This window comes from Staurois parvus, unplaced genomic scaffold (assembly GCF_062004578.1).
Source record: "Staurois parvus isolate SC_StPar_1 unplaced genomic scaffold, SC_StPar_1.0 ptg001805l, whole genome shotgun sequence".
In the NCBI taxonomy this organism is placed as follows: Eukaryota; Metazoa; Chordata; class Amphibia; order Anura; family Ranidae; genus Staurois; species Staurois parvus.
Genome location: NW_028319601.1, coordinates 4,570,794 through 4,584,528, shown reverse-complemented (window position 1 = coordinate 4,584,528; position 13,735 = coordinate 4,570,794).

Sequence of the window (13,735 nt, the reverse complement as noted above, 5' to 3'; positions counted from 1 at the left end):
CTGTAATCAATGACACTGGTGACAGGGCAGTGAGGGCGTTAACTGGGGGGGGGAGGCGATCAAGGGGTTAAATGGGATTACTGGTGTACTAGCGGGAAAACTGGCGCTATCTGGGATGGGCGCTAACACTATTGGAAGTCGCCAGGGACACTGATACAGTGATCAGTAAACATGTGTTCACTGATCAATGACACAGGTGACAGGGAATTGAAGGGGTTAACTGGGGGGGGGGTGAAGAGAGGGTTAAATGTGTCCTAGGTGTGTTCTATCTGTGGGTTAGTGCTGTTTTACTCACATTTCTTCTGTCTTCATCTCTGAAAACCTAGCCACTCATGTGTGCTCCGTCCTGTAGTCCAATGCAACGTTGTGTAAGAGTGATGGTTTCAGCCTCATTGTCGAACTCTGGAATAATCCTCAGTCTTCAAAACCTCTTGGCTAACCTATGACAAAAAAGAAAACAACACATATATAAATATTTCTGCATTTGGACCAAGTAACCAATCATCTACTTAACAAAAATTACGCTAAATATGTAAAAACATGCAAAGACCCACAACCACACACATATTAATATATAAAGTTATACACATGTATGTTTTGAGTCTTAAAATGTGGAAGGAAAACTTAGCATCCACCCACTTCTAATGGTGGGCACACATGAAATGTGCCAACAGATATAAAATATGTATGCCGAAGCATAGGGTCCATCCACCGATTGGCCACCCCAGGCCCCCATGCTTTGGCATGTATTCTCTTTTTTTAACTGTGGATGAAAAATCTCATCCAACAGCACTGCCCACATTGATTTATGTCTATTCTGAGAGCAAGTTCCTGTTGCTGTCAGAATAAAACGGTCAGTGTTGCAGCTGAAAACATTCCTACAAACAGAAATGATTAACAATAAAACAGTAACAGTAAAACAGTAAAAGTAGAAGAATCACAAAAAATGACAGCAACAAAAAAAACTAACTATTTTTGATTTTTAAATTTTTTTATTTTTTGGGGGGATTTGTATTTTTACTTTTTTTTTTTTTACTTTTTTTTTCAAACTTTAAACATTTTTAAAACAGATGGTCGGGTCTCTCCAAATGCAATAGCCAGTTTCCTGACTACCTAACATCTTTCGAGACCCTGTGTAAATGTGCCCTGAACTGTGCCGTGCTGTACCCTATATTAATAGTTCACTAGTGTATGGTAGAGGCGGAAGCAGCGCTGCCCACATTGATTTATGTCTATTCTGAGAGCAAGTTCCTGCTGCTGTCAGAATAAACAGGTCAGTGTTGCAGCTGAAAGCATTCCTACAATCAGAAATGATTAACAATAAAACAGTAACAATAAAACAGTAAAAGTAGAAGAATCACAAAAAATGACAGCAACAAAAAAAACTAACTATTTTTGATTTTTAAATTTTTTTATTTTTTGGGAAGGATTTGTACTTTTAATTTTTTTTTTTTTTACTTTTTTTTCAAACTTTAAACATTTTTAAAACAGATGGTCGGGTCTCTCCAAATGCGATAGCCAGTTTCCTGGCTACCTAACATCTTTTGAGACCCTGTGTAAATGTGCCCTGAACTGTGCCATGCTGTACCCTATATTAATAGTTCACTAGTGTATGGTAGAGGTGGAAGCAGCGCTGCCCACATTGATTTATGTCTATTCTGAGAGCAAGTTCCTGTTGCTGTCAGAATAAACAGGTTAGTGTTGCAGCTGAAAGCATTCCTACAAACAGAAATGATTAACAATAAAACAGTAACAATAAAACAGTAAAAGTAGAAGAATCACAAAAAATGACAGCAACAAAAAAAAAACAAACTATTTTTGAATTTTAAATTTTTTTATTTTTTGGGGGGGGATTTGTATTTTTACTTTTTTTTTTTTACTTTTTTTTTCAAACTTTAAACATTTTTAAAACAGATGGTCGGGTCTCTCCAAATGCGATAGCCAGTTTTCTGACTACCTAACATCTTTCGAGACCCTGTGTAAATGTGCCCTGAACTGTGCCGTGCTGTACCCTATATTAATAGTTCACTAGTGTATGGTAGAGGCGGAAGCAGCGCTGCCCACATTGATTTATGTCTATTCTGAGAGCAAGTTCCTGTTGCTGTCAGAATAAACAGGTCAGTGTTGCAGCTGAAAGCATTCCTACAAACAGAAATGATTAACAATAAAACAGTAACAATAAAACAGTAAAAGTAGAAGAATCACAAAAAATGACAACAAAAAAACTAACTATTTTTGATTTTTACATTTTTTTATTTTTTGGGGGGATTTGTATTTTTAATTTTTTTTTTTTTACTTTTTTTTTCACGTCCACGTATAAGTGGTACCTCATATGGAAAAAGGATGACACCAAGTCCCAAACTATCTTGCCACTGCTCCCCATGTAGTCTGGGCATCCGGGGGGCTCCACGTGACTATATTTTTCCTCATAAATCTGAAACTTACATGTATAGCCTGTTGCCCTCTCACAGGTCTTATACATCTTGACCCCATATCTGGCACGCTTGCTGGGGAGAAACTGTTTGATTACAAGGCAGCCAGAAAATTGAATGAGGGACTCATCAATGCAGATGTTTTTATGGGGAGTATACATATCTGCAAATTTTTGGTTAAAGTGATTTACGAGGGGCCGAATTTTGTGGAGCCGGTCAAATTCAGGGTCACCCCGAGGACGACTGAGTGTGTTGTCGTAGAAGTGCATAAAACGCATTATCGTCTCATATCTATGCCTGGCCATGGCAGTAGAGAACACGGACATATGAACAAGCGGGCCTGTGGACCAATACAACCGCAATTGATATTTTTTATTAATGCCCATGTTGCAGGCAATCTGACGCTATCTGGGAGGGGCGCTAACTGGCGCTAACACTATCGGAAGTCACCGGTGACACTAATACAGTGATCAGTAAAAATCTGTTCACTGTAATCAATGACACTGGTGACAGGGCAGTGAGGGCGTTAACTGGGGGGGGGGAGGCGATCAAGGGGTTAAATGGGATTACTGGTGTACTAGCGGGAAAACTGGCGCTATCTGGGATGGGCGCTAACACTATTGGAAGTCGCCAGGGACACTGATACAGTGATCAGTAAACATGTGTTCACTGATCAATGACACAGGTGACAGGGAATTGAAGGGGTTAACTGGGGGGGGGTGAAGAGAGTGTTAAATGTGTCCTAGGTGTGTTCTATCTGTGGGTTAGTGCTGTTTTACTCACATTTCTTCTGTCTTCTTCTCTGAAAACTTAGCCACTCATGTGTGCTCCGTCCTGTAGTCCAATGCAACGTTGTGTAAGAGTGATGGTTTCAGCCTCATTGTCGAACTCTGGAATAATCCTCAGTCTTCAAAACCTCCTGGCTAACCTATGACAAAAAAAACACAACACCTATATCAATATTACTGTATTGGGAGCAAGTAGTCAATCATCTACTTAACATAAATTACACTAAAAATGGAAAAACATGTTTACACCCACAACCACACACATATTAATATATAAAGTTATACACATGTATGTTTTGAGTCTTAAAATGTGGAAAGAAAACTTAGCCATTTTAGTGTGCTCCGTCCTGTAGTCCAATGCAACGTTGTGCAAGAGTGATGGTTTCAGCCTCATTGTCGAACTTTGGAATAATCCTCAGTCTTTAAAACCTCTTGGCTAACCTATGACAAAAAAGAAAACAACACATATATAAATATTTCTGCATTTGGACCAAGTAACCAATCATCTACTTAACAAAAATTACGCTAAATATGTAAAAACATGCAAAGACCCACAACCACACACATATTAATATATAAAGTTATACACATGTATGTTTTGAGTCTTAAAATGTGGAAGGAAAACTTAGCATCCACCCACTTCTAATGGTGGGCACACATGAAATGTGCCAACAGATATAAAATATGTATGCCGAAGCATAGGGTCCATCCACCGATTGGCCACCCCAGGCCCCCATGCTTTGGCATATATTCTCTTTTTTTAACTGCGGATGAAAAATCTCATCCAACAGCACTGCCCACATTGATTTATGTCTATTCTGAGAGCAAGTTCCTGTTGCTGTCAGAATAAAACGGTCAGTGTTGCAGCTGAAAACATTCCTACAAACAGAAATGATTAACAATAAAACAGTAACAATAAAACAGTAAAAGTAGAAGAATCACAAAAAATGACAGCAACAAAAAAAACTAACTTTTTGATTTTTAAATTTTTTTATTTTTTGGGAAGGATTTGTACTTTTAATTATTTTTTTTTTTACTTTTTTTTTCAAACTTTAAACATTTTTAAAACAGATGGTCGGGTCTCTCCAAATGCGATAGCCAGTTTCCTGGCTACCTAACATCTTTTGAGACCCTGTGTAAATGTGCCCTGAACTGTGCCATGCTGTACCCTATATTAATAGTTCACTAGTGTATGGTAGAGGTGGAAGCAGCGCTGCCCACATTGATTTATGTCTATTCTGAGAGCAAGTTCCTGTTGCTTTCAGAATAAACAGGTCAGTGTTGCAGCTGAAAGCATTCCTACAAACAGAAATGATTAACAATAAAACAGTAACAGTAAAACAGTAAAAGTAGAAGAATCACAAAAAATGACAGCAACAAAAAAAACTAACTATTTTTGATTTTTAAATTTTTTTATTTTTTGGGGGGATTTGTATTTTTACTTTTTTTTTTTTTTACTTTTTTTTTCAAACTTTAAACATTTTTAAAACAGATGGTCGGGTCTCTCCAAATGCGATAGCCAGTTTCCTGACTACCTAACATCTTTCGAGACCCTGTGTAAATGTGCCCTGAACTGTGCCGTGCTGTACCCTATATTAATAGTTCACTAGTGTATGGTAGAGGCGGAACCAGCGCTGCCCACATTGATTTATGTCTATTCTGAGAGCAAGTTCCTGTTGCTGTCAGAATAAACAGGTCAGTGTTGCAGCTGAAGGCATTCCTACAAACAGAAATGATTAACAATAAAACAGTAACAATAAAACAGTAAAAGTAGAAGAATCACAAAAAATGACAGCAACAAAAAAAACTAACTATTTTTGATTTTTAAATTTTTGTATTTTTTGGGAAGGATTTGTACTTTTAATTTTTTTTTTTTTTTTACTTTTTTTTCAAACTTTAAACATTTTTAAAACAGATGGTCGGGTCTCTCCAAATGCGATAGCCAGTTTCCTGGCTACCTAACATCTTTTGAGACCCTGTGTAAATGTGCCCTGAACTGTGCCGTGCTGTACCCTATATTAATAGTTCACTAGTGTATGGTAGAGGTGGAAGCAGCGCTGCCCACATTGATTTATGTCTATTCTGAGAGCAAGTTCCTGTTGCTGTCAGAATAAACAGGTCAGTGTTGCAGCTGAAAGCATTCCTACAAACAGAAATGATTAACAATAAAACAGTAACAATAAAACAGTAAAAGTAGAAGAATCACAAAAAATGACAGCAACAAAAAAAACAAACTATTTTTGATTTTTAAATTTTTTTATTTTTTTGGGGGGGGATTTGTATTTTTACTTTTTTTTTTTACTTTTTTTTTCAAACTTTAAACATTTTTAAAACAGATGGTCGGGTCTCTCCAAATGCGATAGCCAGTTTTCTGACTACCTAACATCTTTCGAGACCCTGTGTAAATGTGCCCTGAACTGTGCCGTGCTGTACCCTATATTAATAGTTCACTAGTGTATGGTAGAGGCGGAAGCAGCGCTGCCCACATTGATTTATGTCTATTCTGAGAGCAAGTTCCTGTTGCTGTCAGAATAAACAGGTCAGTGTTGCAGCTGAAAGCATTCCTACAAACAGAAATGATTAACAATAAAACAGTAACAATAAAACAGTAAAAGTAGAAGAATCACAAAAAATGACAGCAACAAAAAAAAACAAACTATTTTTGATTTTTAATTTTTTTTATTTTTTGGGGGGGGATTTGTATTTTTACTTTTTTTTTTTTACTTTTTTTTTCAAACTTTAAACATTTTTAAAACAGATGGTCGGGTCTCTCCAAATGCGATAGCCAGTTTTCTGACTACCTAACATCTTTCGAGACCCTGTGTAAATGTGCCCTGAACTGTGCCGTGCTGTACCCTATATTAATAGTTCACTAGTGTATGGTAGAGGCGGAAGCAGCGCTGCCCACATTGATTTATGTCTATTCTGAGAGCAAGTTCCTGTTGCTGTCAGAATAAACAGGTCAGTGTTGCAGCTGAAAGCATTCCTACAAACAGAAATGATTAACAATAAAACAGTAACAATAAAACAGTAAAAGTAGAAGAATCACAAAAAATGACAACAAAAAAACTAACTATTTTTGATTTTTACATTTTTTTATTTTTTGGGGGGGATTTGTATTTTTAATTTTTTTTTTTTTACTTTTTTTTTCACGTCCACGTATAAGTGGTACCTCATATGGAAAAAGGATGACACCAAGTCCCAAACTATCTTGCCACTGCTCCCCATGTAGTCTGGGCATCCGGGGGGCTCCACGTGACTATATTTTTCCTCATAAATCTGAAACTTACATGTATAGCCTGTTGCCCTCTCACAGGTCTTATACATCTTGACCCCATATCTGGCACGCTTGCTGGGGAGAAACTGTTTGATTACAAGGCAGCCAGAAAATTGAATGAGGGACTCATCAATGCAGATGTTTTTATGGGGAGTATACATATCTGCAAATTTTTGGTTAAAGTGATTTACGAGGGGCCGAATTTTGTGGAGCCGGTCAAATTCAGGGTCACCCCGAGGACGACTGAGTGTGTTGTCGTAGAAGTGCATAAAACGCATTATCGTCTCATATCTATGCCTGGCCATGGCAGTAGAGAACACGGACATATGAACAAGCGGGCCTGTGGACCAATACAACCGCAATTGATATTTTTTATTAATGCCCATGTTGCAGGCAATCTGACGCTATCTGGGAGGGGCGCTAACTGGCGCTAACACTATCGGAAGTCACCGGTGACACTAATACAGTGATCAGTAAAAATCTGTTCACTGTAATCAATGACACTGGTGACAGGGCAGTGAGGGCGTTAACTGGGGGGGGGGAGGCGATCAAGGGGTTAAATGGGATTACTGGTGTACTAGCGGGAAAACTGGCGCTATCTGGGATGGGCGCTAACACTATTGGAAGTCGCCAGGGACACTGATACAGTGATCAGTAAACATGTGTTCACTGATCAATGACACAGGTGACAGGGAATTGAAGGGGTTAACTGGGGGGGGGTGAAGAGAGTGTTAAATGTGTCCTAGGTGTGTTCTATCTGTGGGTTAGTGCTGTTTTACTCACATTTCTTCTGTCTTCTTCTCTGAAAACTTAGCCACTCATGTGTGCTCCGTCCTGTAGTCCAATGCAACGTTGTGTAAGAGTGATGGTTTCAGCCTCATTGTCGAACTCTGGAATAATCCTCAGTCTTCAAAACCTCCTGGCTAACCTATGACAAAAAAAACACAACACCTATATCAATATTACTGTATTGGGAGCAAGTAGTCAATCATCTACTTAACATAAATTACACTAAAAATGGAAAAACATGTTTACACCCACAACCACACACATATTAATATATAAAGTTATACACATGTATGTTTTGAGTCTTAAAATGTGGAAAGAAAACTTAGCCATTTTAGTGTGCTCCGTCCTGTAGTCCAATGCAACGTTGTGCAAGAGTGATGGTTTCAGCCTCATTGTCGAACTTTGGAATAATCCTCAGTCTTTAAAACCTCTTGGCTAACCTATGACAAAAAAGAAAACAACACATATATAAATATTTCTGCATTTGGACCAAGTAACCAATCATCTACTTAACAAAAATTACGCTAAATATGTAAAAACATGCAAAGACCCACAACCACACACATATTAATATATAAAGTTATACACATGTATGTTTTGAGTCTTAAAATGTGGAAGGAAAACTTAGCATCCACCCACTTCTAATGGTGGGCACACATGAAATGTGCCAACAGATATAAAATATGTATGCCGAAGCATAGGGTCCATCCACCGATTGGCCACCCCAGGCCCCCATGCTTTGGCATATATTCTCTTTTTTTAACTGCGGATGAAAAATCTCATCCAACAGCACTGCCCACATTGATTTATGTCTATTCTGAGAGCAAGTTCCTGTTGCTGTCAGAATAAAACGGTCAGTGTTGCAGCTGAAAACATTCCTACAAACAGAAATGATTAACAATAAAACAGTAACAATAAAACAGTAAAAGTAGAAGAATCACAAAAAATGACAGCAACAAAAAAAACTAACTTTTTGATTTTTAAATTTTTTTATTTTTTGGGAAGGATTTGTACTTTTAATTATTTTTTTTTTTACTTTTTTTTTCAAACTTTAAACATTTTTAAAACAGATGGTCGGGTCTCTCCAAATGCGATAGCCAGTTTCCTGGCTACCTAACATCTTTTGAGACCCTGTGTAAATGTGCCCTGAACTGTGCCATGCTGTACCCTATATTAATAGTTCACTAGTGTATGGTAGAGGTGGAAGCAGCGCTGCCCACATTGATTTATGTCTATTCTGAGAGCAAGTTCCTGTTGCTGTCAGAATAAACAGGTCAGTGTTGCAGCTGAAAGCATTCCTACAAACAGAAATGATTAACAATAAAACAGTAACAGTAAAACAGTAAAAGTAGAAGAATCACAAAAAATGACAGCAACAAAAAAAACTAACTATTTTTGATTTTTAAATTTTTTTATTTTTTGGGGGGATTTGTTTTTTTACTTTTTTTTTTTTTACTTTTTTTTTCAAACTTTAAACATTTTTAAAACAGATGGTCGGGTCTCTCCAAATGCAATAGCCAGTTTCCTGACTACCTAACATCTTTCGAGACCCTGTGTAAATGTGCCCTGAACTGTGCCGTGCTGTACCCTATATTAATAGTTCACTAGTGTATGGTAGAGGCGGAAGCAGCGCTGCCCACATTGATTTATGTCTATTCTGAGAGCAAGTTCCTGCTGCTGTCAGAATAAACAGGTCAGTGTTGCAGCTGAAAGCATTCCTACAAACAGAAATGATTAACAATAAAACAGTAACAATAAAACAGTAAAAGTAGAAGAATCACAAAAAATGACAGCAACAAAAAAAACTAACTATTTTTGATTTTTAAATTTTTTTATTTTTTGGGAAGGATTTGTACTTTTAATTTTTTTTTTTTTTACTTTTTTTTCAAACTTTAAACATTTTTAAAACAGATGGTCGGGTCTCTCCAAATGCGATAGCCAGTTTCCTGGCTACCTAACATCTTTTGAGACCCTGTGTAAATGTGCCCTGAACTGTGCCATGCTGTACCCTATATTAATAGTTCACTAGTGTATGGTAGAGGTGGAAGCAGCGCTGCCCACAATGATTTATGTCTATTCTGAGAGCAAGTTCCTGTTGCTGTCAGAATAAACAGGTCAGTGTTGCAGCTGAAAGCATTCCTACAAACAGAAATGATTAACAATAAAACAGTAACAATAAAACAGTAAAAGTAGAAGAATCACAAAAAATGACAGCAACAAAAAAAACTAACTATTTTTGATTTTTAAATTTTTTTATTTTTTGGGAAGGATTTGTACTTTTAATTTTTTTTTTTTTTACTTTTTTTTCAAACTTTAAACATTTTTAAAACAGATGGTCGGGTCTCTCCAAATGCGATAGCCAGTTTCCTGGCTACCTAACATCTTTTGAGACCCTGTGTAAATGTGCCCTGAACTGTGCCATGCTGTACCCTATATTAATAGTTCACTAGTGTATGGTAGAGGTGGAAGCAGCGCTGCCCACATTGATTTATGTCTATTCTGAGAGCAAGTTCCTGTTGCTGTCAGAATAAACAGGTCAGTGTTGCAGCTGAAAGCATTCCTACAAACAGAAATGATTAACAATAAAACAGTAACAATAAAACAGTAAAAGTAGAAGAATCACAAAAGATGACAGCAACAAAAAAAACAAACTATTTTTGATTTTTAAATTTTTTTATTTTTTGGGGGGGATTTGTATTTTTACTTTTTTTTTTTTTACTTTTTTTTTTCAAACTTTAAACATTTTTAAAACAGATGGTCGGGTCTCTCCAAATGCGATAGCCAGTTTTCTGACTACCTAACATCTTTCGAGACCCTGTGTAAATGTGCCCTGAACTGTGCCGTGCTGTACCCTATATTAATAGTTCACTAGTGTATGGTAGAGGCGGAAGCAGCGCTGCCCACATTGATTTATGTCTATTCTGAGAGCAAGTTCCTGTTGCTGTCAGAATAAACAGGTCAGTGTTGCAGCTGAAAGCATTCCTACAAACAGAAATGATTAACAATAAAACAGTAACAATAAAACAGTAAAAGTAGAAGAATCACAAAAAATGACAACAAAAAAACTAACTATTTTTGATTTTTACATTTTTTATTTTTTGGGGGGATTTGTATTTTTAATTTTTTTTTTTTTACTTTTTTTTTCACGTCCACGTATAAGTGGTACCTCATATGGAAAAAGGATGACACCAAGTCCCAAACTATCTTGCCACTGCTCCCCATGTAGTCTGGGCATCCGGGGGGCTCCACGTGACTATATTTTTCCTCATAAATCTGAAACTTACATGTATAGCCTGTTGCCCTCTCACAGGTCTTATACATCTTGACCCCATATCTGGCACGCTTGCTGGGGAGAAACTGTTTGATTACAAGGCAGCCAGAAAATTGAATGAGGGACTCATCAATGCAGATGTTTTTATGGGGAGTATACATATCTGCAAATTTTTGGTTAAAGTGATTTACGAGGGGCCGAATTTTGTGGAGCCGGTCAAATTCAGGGTCACCCCGAGGACGACTGAGTGTGTTGTCGTAGAAGTGCATAAAACGCATTATCGTCTCATATCTATGCCTGGCCATGGCAGTAGAGAACACGGACATATGAACAAGCGGGCCTGTGGACCAATACAACCGCAATTGATATTTTTTATTAATGCCCATGTTGCAGGCAATCTGACGCTATCTGGGAGGGGCGCTAACTGGCGCTAACACTATCGGAAGTCACCGGTGACACTAATACAGTGATCAGTAAAAATCTGTTCACTGTAATCAATGACACTGGTGACAGGGCAGTGAGGGCGTTAACTGGGGGGGGGAGGTGATCAAGGGGTTAAATGGGATTCCTGGTGTACTAGCGGGAAAACTGGCGCTATCTGGGATGGGCGCTAACACTATTGGAAGTCGCCAGGGACACTGATACAGTGATCAGTAAACATGTGTTCACTGATCAATGACACAGGTGACAGGGAATTGAAGGGGTTAACTGGGGGGGGGGGTGAAGAGAGGGTTAAATGTGTCCTAGGTGTGTTCTATCTGTGGGTTAGTGCTGTTTTACTCACATTTCTTCTGTCTTCTTCTCTGAAAACTTAGCCACTCATGTGTGCTCCGTCCTGTAGTCCAATGCAACGTTGTGTAAGAGTGATGGTTTCAGCCTCATTGTCGAACTCTGGAATAATCCTCAGTCTTCAAAACCTCCTGGCTAACCTATGACAAAAAAAACACAACACCTATATCAATATTACTGTATTGGGAGCAAGTAGTCAATCATCTACTTAACATAAATTACACTAAAAATGGAAAAACATGTTTACACCCACAACCACACACATATTAATATATAAAGTTATACACATGTATGTTTTGAGTCTTAAAATGTGGAAAGAAAACTTAGCCATTTTAGTGTGCTCCGTCCTGTAGTCCAATGCAACGTTGTGCAAGAGTGATGGTTTCAGCCTCATTGTCGAACTTTGGAATAATCCTCAGTCTTTAAAACCTCTTGGCTAACCTATGACAAAAAAGAAAACAACACATATATAAATATTTCTGCATTTGGACCAAGTAACCAATCATCTACTTAACAAAAATTACGCTAAATATGTAAAAACATGCAAAGACCCACAACCACACACATATTAATATATAAAGTTATACACATGTATGTTTTGAGTCTTAAAATGTGGAAGGAAAACTTAGCATCCACCCACTTCTAATGGTGGGCACACATGAAATGTGCCAACAGATATAAAATATGTATGCCAAAGCATAGGGTCCATCCACCGATTGGCCACCCCAGGCCCCCATGCTTTGGCATATATTCTCTTTTTTTAACTGCGGATGAAAAATCTCATCCAACAGCACTGCCCACATTGATTTATGTCTATTCTGAGAGCAAGTTCCTGTTGCTGTCAGAATAAAACGGTCAGTGTTGCAGCTGAAAACATTCCTACAAACAGAAATGATTAACAATAAAACAGTAACAGTAAAACAGTAAAAGTAGAAGAATCACAAAAAATGACAGCAACAAAAAAAACTAACTATTTTTGATTTTTAAATTTTTTTATTTTTTGGGGGGATTTGTATTTTTACTTTTTTTTTTTTTACTTTTTTTTTCAAACTTTAAACATTTTTAAAACAGATGGTCGGGTCTCTCCAAATGCAATAGCCAGTTTCCTGACTACCTAACATCTTTCGAGACCCTGTGTAAATGTGCCCTGAACTGTGCCGTGCTGTACCCTATATTAATAGTTCACTAGTGTATGGTAGAGGCGGAAGCAGCGCTGCCCACATTGATTTATGTCTATTCTGAGAGCAAGTTCCTGCTGCTGTCAGAATAAACAGGTCAGTGTTGCAGCTGAAAGCATTCCTACAAACAGAAATGATTAACAATAAAACAGTAACAATAAAACAGTAAAAGTAGAAGAATCACAAAAAATGACAGCAACAAAAAAAACTAACTATTTTTGATTTTTAAATTTTTTTATTTTTTGGGAAGGATTTGTACTTTTAATTTTTTTTTTTTTTACTTTTTTTTCAAACTTTAAACATTTTTAAAACAGATGGTCGGGTCTCTCCAAATGCGATAGCCAGTTTCCTGGCTACCTAACATCTTTTGAGACCCTGTGTAAATGTGCCCTGAACTGTGCCATGCTGTACCCTATATTAATAGTTCACTAGTGTATGGTAGAGGTGGAAGCAGCGCTGCCCACATTGATTTATGTCTATTCTGAGAGCAAGTTCCTGTTGCTGTCAGAATAAACAGGTCAGTGTTGCAGCTGAAAGCATTCCTACAAACAGAAATGATTAACAATAAAACAGTAACAATAAAACAGTAAAAGTAGAAGAATCACAAAAAATGACAGCAACAAAAAAAAACAAACTATTTTTGAATTTTACATTTTTTTATTTTTTGGGGGGGGATTTGTATTTTTACTTTTTTTTTTTTACTTTTTTTTTCAAACTTTAAACATTTTTAAAACAGATGGTCGGGTCTCTCCAAATGCGATAGCCAGTTTTCTGACTACCTAACATCTTTCGAGACCCTGTGTAAATGTGCCCTGAACTGTGCCGTGCTGTACCCTATATTAATAGTTCACTAGTGTATGGTAGAGGCGGAAGCAGCGCTGCCCACATTGATTTATGTCTATTCTGAGAGCAAGTTCCTGTTGCTGTCAGAATAAACAGGTCAGTGTTGCAGCTGAAAGCATTCCTACAAACAGAAATGAGTAACAATAAAACAGTAAAAGTAGAAGAATCACAAAAAATGACAACAAAAAAACTAACTATTTTTGATTTTTACATTTTTTTATTTTTTGGGGGGGATTTGTATTTTTAATTTTTTTTTTTTTACTTTTTTTTTCACGTCCACGTATAAGTGGTACCTCATATGGAAAAAGGATGACACCAAGTCCCAAACTATCTTGCCACTGCTCCCCATGTAGTCTGGGCATCCGGGG